This window comes from Capsicum annuum, chromosome 5, assembly GCF_002878395.1.
Source record: "Capsicum annuum cultivar UCD-10X-F1 chromosome 5, UCD10Xv1.1, whole genome shotgun sequence".
Lineage (NCBI taxonomy): Eukaryota > Viridiplantae > Streptophyta > Magnoliopsida > Solanales > Solanaceae > Capsicum > Capsicum annuum.
The window spans coordinates 23,989,448-24,006,813 of NC_061115.1; the positions used below are offsets into that span (position 1 = coordinate 23,989,448).

General features: G+C 32.0%; 1 pseudogene; it reads left to right on the forward strand.

The window, feature by feature from the left end:
• Window positions 1–1,862: 1,862 nt before the first annotated feature.
• LOC107871673 lies at window positions 1,863–9,566 on the forward strand (annotated as a pseudogene).
• The last annotated feature ends 7,800 nt before the right edge of the window (window positions 9,567–17,366 follow it).

A 17,366-nucleotide genomic window follows, 5' to 3' on the forward strand; every position in this document is an offset into this window, starting at 1 on the left:
AGTTCAAGATTTTGCCATGCATGTGTCTTGTATTGACCACTTATCCTTTGACGCGTGTGTGGTTCTTAACTTTAGACTTATCAATGTAGATTTCAGCCACATATGTTTTTTGTCTGAGAAAAATTGAGAATCAAGCAGCAAAAAGTTGAACTTACTCAAAGTGGTCAAATTAAAGTTATAATAAATTTTTGGCAACTCATCAATTTCAATTTTTCAACTCATCTGTTTAAAACTACAAAATTAATAGACATTATCAAATCAATATCAGACAAATAAATTCAAATAGAAGGAGGGTAATATAACATAACATTAAAAAATATATATATAGGAAGAAGGGTCAAATATACCCTTGTATTATTAGAAATAGACAAATAATTTAAATATACCCCTTGTTATATTTTCAATCCAAATATATCCTTTTCGTAATACTTTAGGTTCAAAGATACTCTTATCCTATTAGACATAGTTTAAATGTGTTATACTTTCAATCCAATATACCATCCCAATATACTTTGGGACCAAATATAGCCCTCCTTTATATTTTTGATCCAAATATATCCTCATTGTACTTTTATGCTGATTCAACCTTGGACTATATTTGGACCCAAAGTATATAATGTGTATATTTGGACTTAAAATATAATGAGTAGTGTATTTAACCTATTTCTAATAGTAGCGACTAGCGAGGTATATTTCGTAAGAATCTAATCGTCAACTATGGTCTTATTGACAAATCCAGACCAAAGTAGCATGTATGACTAAAATACTACCAATCATTCTTGTGTGTGGAGATAGGAATAGTGCTGCTATAAAGCATATATCTGTAATCTTGTAGACTTGTAGAGAAGTACAGAATAAAACCATATGATTTGCACATTCATGTTTCTGTTTTATTTTGTATATGATTTGCACATTCATGTTTTCTGTTTTATTTTGTACGTGTATAGCTCAGCTTGTATCATGTAATCAGTAAAACAAAGTGTTGTGATATTTCAGTAACTAGAGAATTGGAGGATCAAAGTCACTCAAAACTTATCAGATAAATAAGTAAACATCTATTTTAGTTGGAATTTTTGTTCCTGGTTTTGTTTAATCTCCTGAGATCTCCTGTACTCAAAGTGGCATATTATCCAACTAGTTTCCTATTGGTATTAATCCAAACAAAAGTTGATTTGATACAGAACAAATTGACAATCTGAGTAACATTTCTTAATTTTTATGACATATAGAACAATTCTTACATAAGTATTTTGTTAAATTTTAAAAACTTCTGTATTTTCTGGTAGCTTTGCCGTAATCTTACATGGGCTTTATTTGTATAGGAGCCCATTGCTGCTGTTGCATTCTGTTCTTCATCTGTTCTTCGTTTGTGAAGGGAAGCCTTGGAGTAACTCGTAAAGTTGTTGTCATGTGACCAGAAGGTCGCGGGTTCAAGTCTTGGAAACAATCTCTTGCAACGCAAGGTAAGGCTGCGTATAAAAGACTCTTTTGGTTAGACCCTATACATAACCGGGAGCTTTAGACCACTGCGATATCGTTTTTTGTTACCTTTCTTTTGAGATTTAAGTCAACTTGCAGAGTCTGGCGTTCAACATTTCTTTGTTCTATGCATTTCTAAGAAATAATCAGTCTTTAACTACCTTGTATTTTATTCAAATTATTATTTTTCAGCAGATAATGCCTCCCACTTAGTACTGATCAGGACTTTATTAGGACCTTGTTCTCAGTTTAGTGGGCAAGTGGGCAACTAAGAAGCTATTATATTAATGTTGAGAAGGGTGTCACTTTGCTCTATAAAAACCAAAGCTCCTTTACTCAACTATGCAACACAAGTTTTAGGCAATAACTTGTTCCAAATCAAAATGAAAAACTTAGGGAAGTTGGGCCAATGGTCCTTTCTAACAGCTGCTTTGGCAATTCTCTTAGTAGCCAGCACTGTAGTTGCTGATTACTCTTATGAGTATACTTCTCCCTCACCTTCTCACAACTCTAAGAAGTACTACAAATCACCATCTCTATCCAAGTATCATGTACATACTCCATCACACTACTACTAAAAATCACCAGCACCTTCAAGGCACGCCTATTACAAGTCGCCATCAACAGTAAAATATTATAAGTCGCCCATTATAACAAAGTATTATAAGTCACATGCTCCTTCGAAATATTACTACAAAGCGCATGTTCCTTCAAAACATTACTACAAGTCACCATCTCCTTCAAAGCACTACTATAAGCCACCAGTTGCGACAAAGTATTACAAGTCACCTACTCCTTCAAAGCATTATTACAAGTGTCCCACTCCTTCAAAGTATTACTACAAGTCCCCAACTCTTTCAAAGAACTACTACAAGTTCCCATCATCTGCAAAGTACTACAAGTCGCCTACTTCGTCAATACACTATTATTACAAGTCCCCATCATCCGCAAAGTACTACAAGTCGCCTACTCCATCAATACACTATTACCTAACAAAATATTACAAATCACCCGCTCCATCAAAATACTACAAATCGACTTCACCAACAAAATATTACAAGTCACTAGTTTACTACAAGTCTCCCCCACCACCACCAACTTATTACAAGAAATCACCATCATACTACAAGTCACCTCCACCTCCACCAAAATACTATGAGCAATCACCTAAGTACTACGATTCACCTCCACCCTTACCAATATACTATGAACAATCACCATCGATCTACAAATCTCCACCACTACCACCAAAACATTACGAGCATGAACCAACTTATTACACATCTCCACCTCCATCATACTACCAAGAATCTACTGTTGTTTCGGGTACATAAAATCTGTATATTAGTTCACTAAACTTCAACACAAGTTCAAGATTTTTTCAAGAACACTTTTGAAGTTTTTCAACACCTTCAACACAAAATCAAAATGACCTTTCAAAGAAGTGTGTTATTCTGTATTTTGTAAGAAAAATAGATGAAGCAGAATAAGTCAAGTCCTCCGAATTTACGGAGTGTCCTTAAGGAAATAATTCCCCTCAAGTACCCGAGGTTGCGGAATTTTTCTCCCAGGATAAAATGGCTTAACAACCCGACAGTAGTGGTACCTCAAACAATCAAATTCTCTTAGAACTCACTCAGCGGGAGATGATCACACGGAGTATTTTAGAAGACAAGAAATGTTTGTAAATCAAAAAAAAATCATTCGGAAACCTATAGAAAAAACAGGTTTATATAGCCATGAAGTGCCCCTTCTGAAAGGTGGCAATGGTTTATCAGAAAGGTGTATCTTTTCTGAATAGTCATGTCTATCTATTCGAAAAAGTGTGTCACACCTTTTCCCAACTTCCGAGCAGTGTCTCTTCCGAGCAGCTTTAATCTCATCAAGAGGTCATTTTCCAAATCCGAATCCGAAGCCAGCCAAAGCCGAGACGTGAGGCACCTCTTAGTTCTTACCTCACTTAACAAGTGGAGATGTGTTTCTCAATATAAACACATGAAAGTTTCTTTCTCTCACCAATGTGGGAGAATTTAGTAGACTTTTCTCATTTTGAACACACTTTCCGTTTTAGTGTGGACTCACTTTTTATCCACTATTTTTCCTCCATTTTTCATTCACACATTCAACTTGAACCCAACAATTCCCCACATGAATGGGAAATGGCTATCTTTGTAAAATTTAAGGACAAGTACATGATCATCAAGCAAAGATGATTGCATCTGGATAAGTGAGTTTCCCTTTGAACTTTTCGTAGTGAACATGCATCAAATGCACTTGGTCAATCGGTAGATTTGATATCTTTGAACCATCGAGATTTAATGTACACTTAGATAACACATGTCACACAACCAGCCTTTTACCATTTATGGTTCTCACGGTTTTATTCGTTTTAGCCATGAACACGTCCCGATCTTATGAGAGCTTAGAGAATAGGCCTTTACTAACATTCTACTTAAAGAGGCTTCCACTCCTCCCTCACATAGGTAATTTTTAAATGTTCAATCTTATATATTAAACTATTTGATCAAATCTACCAAATTTAGATAATCATTAAAAGACTTCACACCATAAGTCTTATCCTTGTTTACTAAACATTGTCTAGATCATGAGAATGAGTTGGGTATATTAATTATGTTGAACTTGCCATACATAACTTTGTTTGATCTCCTTAAACCTAGCTCTTGGGATCTCCAGCCTGCTAGGCAGAGTTACTGTCATACTAACTTGTCCTAGGCCGTAAACTCATTCTCTTAGATGTTCTCTCAACTCCTTCTCTAGATAAGACTCTTGTAAGTGGATTCAACACATTATTCTTTGACTTCACATAGTCAATAATGATAATTCCACTAGAGAGAAGTTCTCTAACAGTATTATGTCTTCGTCTTATATGACGAGATTTACCGTTGTACATCATGCTCCCTGCCCTAACTATCGATACTTGGCTATCACAGTGTATACATACTGATGCCACAGGTTTGGGCCAATAAGTAATATCTTCCAAGAAATTTTGAAGCTAGTCTGCTTCTTCACTAACTTTATGTAATGCGATAAATTTTGATTCCATTGTAGATCGAGCAATACATATCTATTTGGAAGATTTCTAAGAAACTTCTCCTCCACCTATAGTAAATACAACTCCATTTGTGGATTTTACTACATTCAATCCGGTGATCCAATTTGCATCACTATATCCTTCAAGTACCGTAGGATATTTATTATAATATTAAGCATAGTTTTGAGTGTATTTAAGATACCTCAAAACTCTGTTCATTGCCATCCAATGAGTTTTATTGGGATTACTCGTGTACCGACTCAACTTACTAATACCACATGCTATATATGGTCATGTACAATTCATTATATACATTAAACATCTCAACACTTTTGCGTACTCCAACTATGAGTCACTTTCACCTTTATTCTTTTGAAGTGCAAAGCTCGTGTCCAATGGAGTCTTGGCAATACCAAATTCCAAATACTTGAATTTGTCAAGTACATTTTTGATATAATTAGATTGTGACAATGCCAACCCTTATGGAGTTCTATGAATTCTTATTCCTAAGATCACATCCGCAATCCCAAGGTCTTTCATATTAAACTTACTCTCAGATATTCATTTCGTAGCATTTATGTCTAAAATGGCTCTACCGATGATCAACATATCATCTACGTACAAACAAACCATGACCTGGTGATTTGGAGTGTTTTTAATGTAAACACATTTATCACATTCATTTATCTTGAACCCGTTTACCAACATGGTTTGGTCAAACATCGCATGCCACTATTTAGGTGCTTGTTTTAGTCCATAAAGTGACTTAAACAGTTTGCACACCTTTTTTTCTTTACCGGTAACCACAAAACCCTCGGGTTGTTCCATGTAAACTTCTTCCTCCAGTTCTCCATTTAGGAATGTTGTTTTCACATCCATTTGATGGATTTCAAGACCATATACCGCCGCCAAGGAAATTAACGTTATCCTTGTTACTGGCGAGTATGTATTAAAGTAATCAAGGCCTTCTTTCTGTTTGAAGCCTTTTACTGCAAGTCTTGCCTTGTATTTATCAATAGTACCATTCATTTTCATTTTCATTTTGAAGATCCATTTAGAACCTAAAAGTTTATTTCCTGAAGGAAGATCAACCAACTCCCATGTATGGTTTATTGGGATTAAATTAATCTCACTATTAACTACCTCTTTACAAAAGGATGAGTCTAATGACAACATCGCTTCTTTAAATGTTTGAGGCTCATTTTCTAAGAAAAATATCACAAAATTCAATCAAAACAAAGTTGACATTCTTTGACGTGTACTATATCTTGGATTCTCATCATTATGTATACCATCACTTGGTTCATCTTGAGGTTGTTTAGACGCCCCTCCCCTTCCCCCCCCCCCCCCCCCCCCCCCCCAAACTATTTATGTCTAGTTTTATACGGATAAATGTGTTCAAAGAATTCAACATTATTTGATTCAATTATTGCATTTTTATTGATATTCGGATGTTCAGATTTATGAACCAAAAATCGACATGCTTTACTAATTTTAGCATATCCTATGAACACGCAGTCCACTGTCTTAGGTCTTATCTTTACCCTTTTAGGCATAGGAACTTGGACCTTCGTTAGACACCCCCACATTTTGAAATATTTTAAGTTGGGTTTCCTTCCTTTTCATTTTTCATATTGAATTGATTGTGTCTTATTATGGGGCACTGATTATTCGGTTAAATGTAAGGATAACTTTTCTCCACAAGTTTTGCGGTAAACCTGAACTTATAAGTAAGGCATTCATCATTTCCTTTAAGGTTCGATTTTTTCTTTTTGCAATTTCATTAGATTGAGGTGAATAAGGGGTCGTAGTTTAATGGACAATTCTATTTTGTACACATATTTTTGCAAAGGGAGATTCATATTTTCCACTCATATCACTTCTTATCATTTTGATCTTTTTCTCTAATAGATTTTCAACTTTCGTTTTATATTGCCTTAACGCATCTATTGCTTTGTCCTTATTGTTTAGCAAATAGACATAACAGTATCTAGTGCAATAGTCAATAAAAGTTATAAAATAATTTTTCCGACCACGAGATGGTGTTGACTTTATATCACAAATGTCAGTGTGGATTAAGTCTAATGGATTGGAATTCCTTTCAACGGACTTATACAGATGCTTAGCATACTTGGATTCCACACACGTTTGACATTTTGATTTATTGCACTCAAAGTTTGGAAAAACTTCTAAGTTAATCAGTTTTCGCAATGTTTTGTAATTAACATGTCCTAATCGTTCATGCCACAAATCATTAAACTCAAGCAAGTAAGAAGGACCTAAAATTTTATTGATTTCAACATTCATTACATTCATTTTGAATAGGTCATCAGTGAGGTAGCTTTTTCCTACGTATATTTCTTTTTTACTAAGTATAATTTTTTCGAAAACAAATACACATTTAAATCCATTTTTATGAAGAAGTGATACAGAAATCAAGTTATTCAGTAACTCCGGTACATACAGGACATTGTTCAAAGTCAACAGTTCGCTTGATGTTATTTTCAGGCAGACCTTCCCCGTTCCTTTAACGCAGAGTTTTCCATATAGATCTTCTCTTCGCCTTGAGCTGGAGCAAATGCAACAAATAACTCCTTATTTGCACAAACATGGTTGGTGGCACCGAAATCCATCCACCATTCTCGAGGATTTCCCACCAAGCTGCATTCAGACAGCATGACACACAGCTCGTCCATTTCTTTCTTGGATTCAACCATATTTGCTTGGTCCTTCTTTTTGCCTTTCTTTGGGACACGATAATCTGTTGACTTGTGGCCAATCTTGCCACAATTAAAGTATTTTCCCTTGAATTTCTTCTTTAGTTGATTGCTTTCTTGTCCAGTTTTTTTCTCTTTTTTCGCATTGTTGTGGTTGTCTTCTACAGTGTTTGCTTTATTCATTGCAGAATTTACTTTGATCTCCTTTTCGTGGCTTTGTTGTCTTCTTTAATGGGCAGTCTCATTATGAGATCTTCGACTGTCATTTCCTTTCGTTTATGTTTCAAGTAGTTCTTAAAGTCCTCCACATAGGTGGCAACTTGTCTATTATTGTCGCGACTTGAAATGTCTCATTCACAACTAAGCCTACAAAAAGTTTATGTGAACTTTAAGAACATTTTTAACATGTTCAACTAAGGTATTTACCAAACTCATACCTTCCTTAAGGTGATCGTGGATGATAACTTACAGTTCCTGTACTTGAGATACAACCGACTTGCTGTCAATCATTTTATACTCTAGGAATTTTGCAACAAAGAACTTCTTGGTTCTAGCATTCTCAGTCTTGTATTTTCTTTCTAGCATACCCTACAACTCTTTTGACGTCTTCATTCCACTGTACACGTTGTATAGGTCATCTTGAAGTCCACTTATAATATAATTCCTGCATAGAAAATCAGAGTATTTCCACATCTCTATAACGACAAATTTATCCTGGTCCAACGTTCCTTCGTGAACCTCTGGAGCTTCTTCAGATGTAAATCTTTGAAGACACAACATTGTAAGGTAGAAGAACATCTTCTGTTGCCACCTTTTAAAATCAACAACCGTGAATTTTTTGGGTTTCTTCGCTAGTGCTATTGCCTGCGGAGCACTTGTATGACTCGTTGTGGCAACTTAGTTGCTGCCACACTCGTCCTAGTATCATTCACATGATAGTCAATAGTTGTTTTCCTGTCACAAAAAGACCGTCAACTTTAGTATATTGAAATACTACTTATAGAGTTGTAATAACTTTAAACACCCCTTGTTTCTAGTTTAACGATGAAGTTTTTATGACTTTCAATCGTTAACCGAATGACTTTTAACTTGTGATGAAGATTTTATTTCTTCAAATCACTTGTTAAGTTCAAACGGCGTAGAATTCTTAAAGCTTTAATCTCTAGAAATCAAACAATACAGATTACGAAATTATTTCCTTAAGATTGTTGTTTTAAGTACACAAAATCTGTATGTTAGTTCATTAAACTTCAACATAAGTTAAAGATTTTTTCAATAACACTTTTGAAGTTTTCGAACACCTTCAACACAAGATCAAAATAACCTTTCAAAGAAGTGTGTTATTCTGTATTTTTAAAGAAAACTAGATGAAGCAGAATAAGCCAAGTCCTCCGAATTCACGGAGTGTCCTTAAGAAAATAATTCCCCTCAAGTACCCGAGGTTACGAAATTTTTCTTCCAGGATAAAATGGCTTAACAATCCAACAGTAACGGTACCTCAAACGATTGGATTTTCTTCGAACTCACTCAACGGGAGATGATCACACGGAGTATTTTAGAAGATAAGAAGTGTTTGTAAATCAGATTTTTTTTCATTCGTAAACCTGTGGAAAAAGCATGTTTATATAGCCATGAAGTGCCCTTTCCAAAAGGTGGCAATGGTTCATCGAAAAGGTGTATATTTTCTAAATAGTTATTTCTATCCATTCGAAACAGTGTGTCTTTTCAACAATCACACCTTTTTTCAAAATCGTGTCTCTTTTACTCGAGCAGTTTTCAGCATCGTTTCTGCATGCACGTTAATAGAAGAGCAAAACTGTTGTGTTTTTCCTTTGAATTTTTGGACTGGATTTATTCTCAAGTTTTAAATAAATTTTGTCCAAAATGATTACTCTTATCGATCATTTGTCGAAGCCGAAGCCAAGCGAGCAACAACAACAGCGTGAGGCACCTCTTAATTCTTGTCTCACTTAACAAATGGAGATGTGTTTCTCAATATAAACACATGAAAGTTTCTTCTCCCACCAATATGGGAGAATTTAGTTGACTTTCCTCATTTTGAGCACACTTTTCATTTTAGTGTGGACTCACTTTTCCTCTAGTATTTTTCCTCCATTTTTCATTCACATATTCAACTTGAACCCAACATCTATGCCTTCATATAAATCTCCTCCACCTCCTCTAAAATCCTATGAGCAATCACCATCATACTACTCACCTCCACCATCACCGTACTACAAGCAAACACCCATCTATGCCTCGCCACCTATGCTTCACCTCCACCCCCGTCACCATCTCCCCCACCAGCCAACTATTAATATTCAAATCCTTCTCTTGAATCATTTTCCACCATCTCCATGACTTATTAACTCATTTTCATCCTCCATCAGAATATTACCATTTCCATAGCCAAATTTTTATGTATGGTTCCCAAAATATGACCGGCTTTACGTTTTAATAATTTGTAATATTTATCATTGGATATTTAAGTAAGATTCTTGAGATCTCCATCACTTTGGATTATTGTGTCAAGATTCTATGTTGGTGTAATTATCAAGAATTCTACTTTGCTCAATAATATCTTCTCTTTGTCTTATATTTCTTTAGAGGATTTTCTTCTCAATACTACTTTCCGCTACATGATGTGATTACTATAATGATTGTAATCATTCGTCTAGTTTTGAGGTTTTTCCAAGATCTGTCTTTTCCCTACATTTGCACATTGATGTTGATATATGTGTATCTAGATGATACAGATTTGTTATCAAGCTATTAAAGGTGTAAAGTTAGCAACTTTAAGTATTTCGGTTTGATGTGATTTTGAGGATTCCAGTACTTGTGCATTTTCCTTTGGTTGAGATTCTCAATTTGGTAAGATAAATATTTTGCTTGAAAGGCGCAGGTTCCATTGCCCTGCCAATAGTCTCCCTTATGGTCGGCATTATTTATGTTCAGTGTAAGTCCTCTTTGAGGACTGTGGCATAGTTGGTCCTAGATTTAGGTCCGACCTTTTCTACAATGACGTTCTAATGCCAACTCTTTGGGGTCGATTATATGAGTCCTCGTTCACCATATAGGAAATTTATAACATAAACATTGGCCTAATGTACCAAGTTGTGTTATGTAAGCCCAGAGTTAGGTTCTAAATAGATTCTGTGCTTTGCCTCAGTTACGTGGCTTTAGTGCACACACATACATATATGGTTATTAGGCTAATTTTTAATGCTCTTTACTAAGTTTGTATCATCTCCAAGAGATTGTACATCCTTTAGGCAAATATGATTTTTTGATCTACCTTATTCCCCTTTAACACATTCAATTTTCATGTTGTGTACACCTGCATTTGATATCCACGTAGGAGTAGGACATGATCAAACTATCTACCTTTTCTCCAAGAAGGATGATCATGGGAGATCCATTGCAGAAATCCTGAAAAGAACACCGTCTATTTATTAGAGTGGGTAAGAGTTCCACATAAGTTGAGAATTGGTCTGGTGGTTTTCTTATATGGACATGGGCGATCATCCCCTCTTAAGCTAGCTTTTGTAGTTGAGTTAGTTAGGCGTCATATCTAAAGTTATATAGGGAAGTTTGACTGAATAATAGAATTTGTTATGAACAATTTGCCCTTTCTTTACTCTGGATTACTATCAATATATAACTGTGACAAGTTATTCTTCCTACTAATTTATGTGAGAAAATTTCTTTTAAATTGGTTCAAAAGGATATTTGATTTTCTTATTGAGAAATAATTTAAATATTAAATTCTCATTTCGTCTTCACGACAAATTGCAAGCCTCACACATATTCATCATTTGCTCTAATTGATCTTTTCTCCCCTTTTAACATCTACACATCTAATGATCATGATGCTCCTTTTGTCCCAAATTATTGTGTTTCGTTTCTCAAGAGTTAAATTATATTAATTTGCTCAATATTTAAATATATATATTTTTAATCACATTAACGTGGTCTAGTTGTAGCTTACTAACAGCATGGCCTTAAATAGGAAGGTGTAGAAGATTAGTAGATAGAATAGGTCCACACAAGTAATTCGGAGTGCTTTTTCTTATTGCCCTTCCTAGTAGTTGTAGTACTACACTTGTAGTTTCTTGTTCGTCGATTTTTGTTAGCATCGGTTTTTCCATGAAATTCGATTATAGTATATTTTGTTATAGTATTGTTTTGCTATTATATGTTGTTTTTATTGTTTTAATTTATTTGGCCTATTTTGACTTGATACGAATTTTAAGAAAGCAAAGAGAATTTTTAAATCTCGTGGTCTTAAATTAAAAATATGTCTAATATATTAAAATACCCTTTAATTTTGTGGTATTACAAATATCTTGTAGAAAATTTAAATTAAAGAGTTATCAAAAAAGGAACGTCCAATTTTTTAAAACAGACTAAAAGAAAAGTAATTTAAATAGATTGAAACAGAGTGAGTACTATCTATTCTCTTAAACTCAATACTCCCATTACATCTTTTATAACGAGAGTTTATTTGAAACATGCTCTTTACCTTATCTTTGAGGTACAAATAAAGTTCGTGTATGCTTTACTCTCAGGCCCTATTTTACAACTTGCAGTAATTTTCGTATAATTTTCAAATATATAAATTTTAATTTTAAAATATTATATGATATTTGTCGAGCCCTATTTCAAATCGGTCGAAACAGCACACGGCATATGGTGGTGTGTCATGATTCTTGGAATTTGAAAATTTATTTATTTATTTTTAGAGTCGCCACCTAAGTTTTTAGGAAAATTAGGAAAAACCCATTTTTATTTGTAAAACTCTGTATTAGTCTATCAAAAACATCTTGAGATTCTGAGTAAGGGTTTGATTACTCGAGAGGAAGATGTTAGGCACCCCTCAGAGCCTATCCGAAGATAGTCCTTACGCTCAGTTTAGAAAAATATTTGGAAAAAAAATATTTATTTTGTTATTTGCTAAAATGGTTAAAAGAAAACTTTCATTATTGTTATTTCTTTTTTAGTTATTATTTAGAAGAAAATTTAAGGTACCATAAACATGACGCTACCGCATACGGAAAGTAATGTAATTATTATGAAAAATATGCATGCCTATGAAAAGGATGATAATAATTTCTATATATTAAAGTCTTATAATTCTATGAAAGAATTTGAATAGACATGTGAATTTAACTATTTAATTTTAATTATTTATAAAATAAATAAAATATTTTATAACATGAAATTTATTTATGAAAATGTATTTTTAAGAGTGCAAAATAGGTGTCGTATTATAACATGCCGGGATTATGTAAAATAATGACAATGACAACAATAGTGATAACGATAATAATAATAATAATAATAATAATAATAATAATAATAATAATAATAATTGCAAAAAATAATAATAGGAATAATAATAATGATGAAAATAGCAATACTAACTAATAATAATAATATATAATGATAATAACTAATAATAATGATAATAATCAAACTAGTAGTAATAAAATATTTCTGATGTTTCAAAGTAATGATAATTATGATGTAAATGATAATAACATAACAATAATGACAAAAATAGTTTTATAATAACGTTGAAAATAGTGTACCTTGGACGCGATAGTGGATGAATACATATACCTTGCATTTCTATTCCCTTTGAGATATATAAAAGCACAAACAATGGTCAAAAGTAGAAAGTAACTCAAAACGTTGGAACTATTTAAATTATAAAAATAAACCGAAATTGGTTATTTGAAAATTCTAGTTTTATTGACTCATTCTCCTATCAAGTTAATATTGAAGTTTCCTTTTCTTTTTTTGTTTTAAAGTAAATGTTGAGGTTACGAGAGAAAATTGAAGAAAAGGTATCTTTTAAGTCTTGAATGAAGGATTGGTGACATTGACCAACTTAAAGGGTCAAACATAATTAAAAAACTTGATTAGGTTAATTGTGGATTTGATTAATATTTTCCAAACTTTTTAATCTTTTCAAAAATATAAATTAACCCACACCCACAAAACTTTTCTCTCTCTGCAAATCAATCTCTCTTCTCTCTTTCTCTCGATAGTTTCTCTCTCTAACTTCTCCCAACCAACAACTTTCCAAATTTCTCCTTACAATCTAGTGCAACTTCAACCTCTGACAACAAATAGTTTTGAGTTTTTATCCATTCCTTTTTTACTTTCAACCATCAGTCGACGTGACAACATTCTCCAGCGACAACAACTTTGAGTTCTTCATTGTTTCTTTTCGATTTTCACAAGTAAAAAATTAGGGCTTTTAAGTTATGACGAAAACGAGGAACTTGATTTGTTGGTGTTTGTTATTTTTTTATGTTTTTTGTTATTTTTTTAATATTTGTTATTTTTTGCACAGATTAGTAATCTGTTGCAACATATATGACTAATTTGTTGCAACATATATGACTAATTTGTTGCAACATATATGACTAATCTGTTGCAACATATATGATTAATCTGTTGCAACATATATGACTAATATATTGCAACAGATTACTCATCTGTTGGATTCGTTTTATAGTGTTGTAAAATGAATCCAACATATGGGTAGATTAGTTATATATTGCAACAGATTACTCACTTGTTGTAATAGATGACTCATATGTTGGATTCATGTTGCAGGCTCTATCCATTGTAGCAGTAGCAGATACACCAAATAATAAATTCAACAAAAATCATAATTTTACTTACAAAATAAGCTATGGAGTAATGTCCAAGTGATATACGAATAAAATTTGACCTAAAAAAAATTAAAAATTTCAACAGGGGCACAACGAATAAGTAAAACACATAAAAAATTTCATGAAACAGGTAAAGAAGACAAAAATAATATACCATACATCAAGTGCAAAAGGACCAAGGGGACAAACGTTTGAGTTCTCCTAAAAACGTTTAAGTTTCCTAGTATTTTAATTGTTTTTTAATAGTTGACTCATCTATTACAACAAATTTTCTATCTGTTTAATAATTTCCAACAGATGAATCATCTGATGCAATATGTTAGTCATCTGTTGATTCAAATTAAGTAATCTAAATTGATTTAGCTAAAATTAAAGATGTCTCTACGACAATGGGACAAACATTTGTGTTCTCCTAAAAATATTTGAGTTCCCTAGTATTTTAATTATTTTCCAACAGATTATCTATTTGTTGCAACAAGTTAGTCATCTATTGCAACAGATGTTTATAACAGGTTAGTCATTTTTTTATTCAAATTAAGCAATTATTAATAATAACTAAATTAATTTAATTAAAATTGAAGACAAGTCTTTAATACAAGACCTTAGACAAGAATTGCTTTTCAACATATATCTTGTCTATTTAATAATTTTCAATAGATGAGTCATATGTTGCAACAATTTAGTCATCTGTTGTAACAGATGTCTATATTTGTTTAATAATTTTCAACAGATGAGTTAGCTATTGCAACAGGTTAGTCATTTGTTGCAACAGATGTCTATATCTGTTTGGTCATTTTCAACAAATGTCTTTAACTGTTTGGTCTTTTCCAACAGATTACTCATCTGTTGCAACATGTTATTCATCTATAAGTCATTATTAGTAATAACTAATTGATTTAACTAAAATAAAATATGAATTAATAAGTTCTATTGTAGTTTCAATTAATCTCATGGTAATTACACGATCAGCTAAGTATGTTCGTCTAAAGTGATCAATTGACCAATTTTATTTGAAATGATTCAAACTAATTCATCATTAGAAATAACTATATTGATTTAACTAAAATTAAAGATAAATTAATAAGTTCAATTACGATTTCAATAAATCTCATGGTAAAAATGGTGTATTGATAAATGATGATTTGTTATTATTTTTATTGAATAAATCTTGCTATTGATTTATTTTTTCAACAAATAAACAATCTGTTGCAATAAATTAATAATCTGTGAATCAATTACTCCAACAGATGAGTCATATGTTGCAACAGAAGGGTCATCTATTGTAACAAATGGACCATATGTTGCAACAAACAAATCATCTGTTGGAAGAACTCAAGGGTCATGACTTTTCGATCATTTAATTAAGAAAATGATTCGTAAATAAATAATATGAAAAAATATGATAAACACAATTTTGTAGCTATTTAATTTAAATAACTAAAATACCAAAAAAGATGAAAAGTTATGAATTTTCACCTTTTTTGTATTTAAATCTATTTTTTAATTTAAATAATCAAAAAGTCACCAAGTTTGATTTAATTAAGAGATATAATTATTCAAAAAAAAGGTGAACGATCGTGATTTTTTGCCTAACACACTGTACTACTCACTCATTCAATCTGTCTCCTTAGCTATATCTCTTGCATCTTGTCTTTCATAAAACCGTCATTATATCTTCAATCACTTCTCTTTCAAAAATAAATTTCTTGTTCGTCCGTTGAGGTATGTTTTATTTTCTTGTTCTAATATGAAAATTATTAACATGCATCTATTTTCTAGTTAAGTTTCACATTTTTATTGTTAAACTACCAGTTGGTACTATATGTGGTTTAGTGTTTTACGTTATTTGTTCATGCATGTTCTAGTTATGACTAGTCTGATTTAGTACATGGAGATTCTTCTTGACACCGTGTAGGAACTTGAAAGGCTAGTTCATGAACTCGAGTGAGAGTTGGGCGCTGCGACAGCAAGGGTGCTTCATAGGATTTGAAGGCTGAGGGGTCTGCTGCCCAATGGATTTTCGATTGACAATAATAATAATAATAATAATAATAATAATAATAATAATAATAATAATAATAATAATAATAATAAGGTTATATATTTTTTATCATTTGTAATTTATTTTATCGGAACTACCTAATGTTGTAAAAAAAATTTATGTAATGAATGAGAAAATCTTTATTTGATCGACTGAGCTTATTTTTATTTTTTCATTCTGCCTATTTTTTAAGATGCTGAGAGGTGTAGGTTTTTGAGTATTCAGGAGTGGAAAAAGTCAATTACAAGAAAGAAAGTGTTTGGTTGAGAGCAAGGTCATAGACTAAAATTAAATAGCAACACAAGATTATCTACTATTACAACAAAATTAAAGATAGATTGATAATAGATGGCTCATCAATTGCAACAGATGAGTAATCTATTGGAAATGACCAAGTATTTAAAGATATCTATTGCAACAGATTGATCGTCTGTCGCAATAAATTAGTAAGATGTTGAAAATGACCAGACAAATAAAGACATCTGTTACAACAGATTAGTCATCTATTACAACAAATTAGTAATCTGTTGGAAATGACAAACAGATAAAGTCATATGTTGTAACAAATTGGTCATCTGTTGGAAATGACCAACAGATAAAGATATTTGTTACAATAGCTGACCAATCTATTGCAACATATGTGTATATCTATTTGATAATTTTCAACAGATGACTCATCTGTTGCAACAGGTTAAATTTGTTGCAATAGGTTATACACTTAAATGATCATGTAATTACTATAAGATTAATTAAAATTGTAATTACTAAATCAATTTAGTTATTACTAATAATGGCATAATTTGAACCATTTTAAATAAAATTAGCCAATTGATCACTCTACTTAAAACGAACACAGTAAGATGATCGTGTAATTAATATAAGAATAATTGAAATCATAATTGAACTTATCAATTCATCTTTAATTTTAGTTAAATCAATGTTGTTATTACTAATAATGTCTTAATTTGAATCATTTCAAATAAAATTGGTCAATTAACACTTTATTCAAGACGAATACACTTAGATGATCATGTAATTACTATGAGATTAATTGAAATCATAATTAAATTATCAATTCATCTATAATTTTAGTTAAATCAATTTAGTTATTACTAATAATTACTTAATTTTAATTATTTCAAATTAAATTGGTCAATTGATCATTCTACTTAAGACGAAACACTTAGTTGGTCATGTAATTACTATAAAATTAATTGAAATTGTAAGTGAACTTACTAATTCATCTTTAATTTTAGTTAAATCAATATAGTTATTTCTAATTATGGCTTGGTTTGAATCATTTCAAATAAAATTGGTCAATTGATCACTCTACTCAGGACGAACACACTTAGTTGATCGTGCAATTACCATGAGATTAATTAAAACAGTAA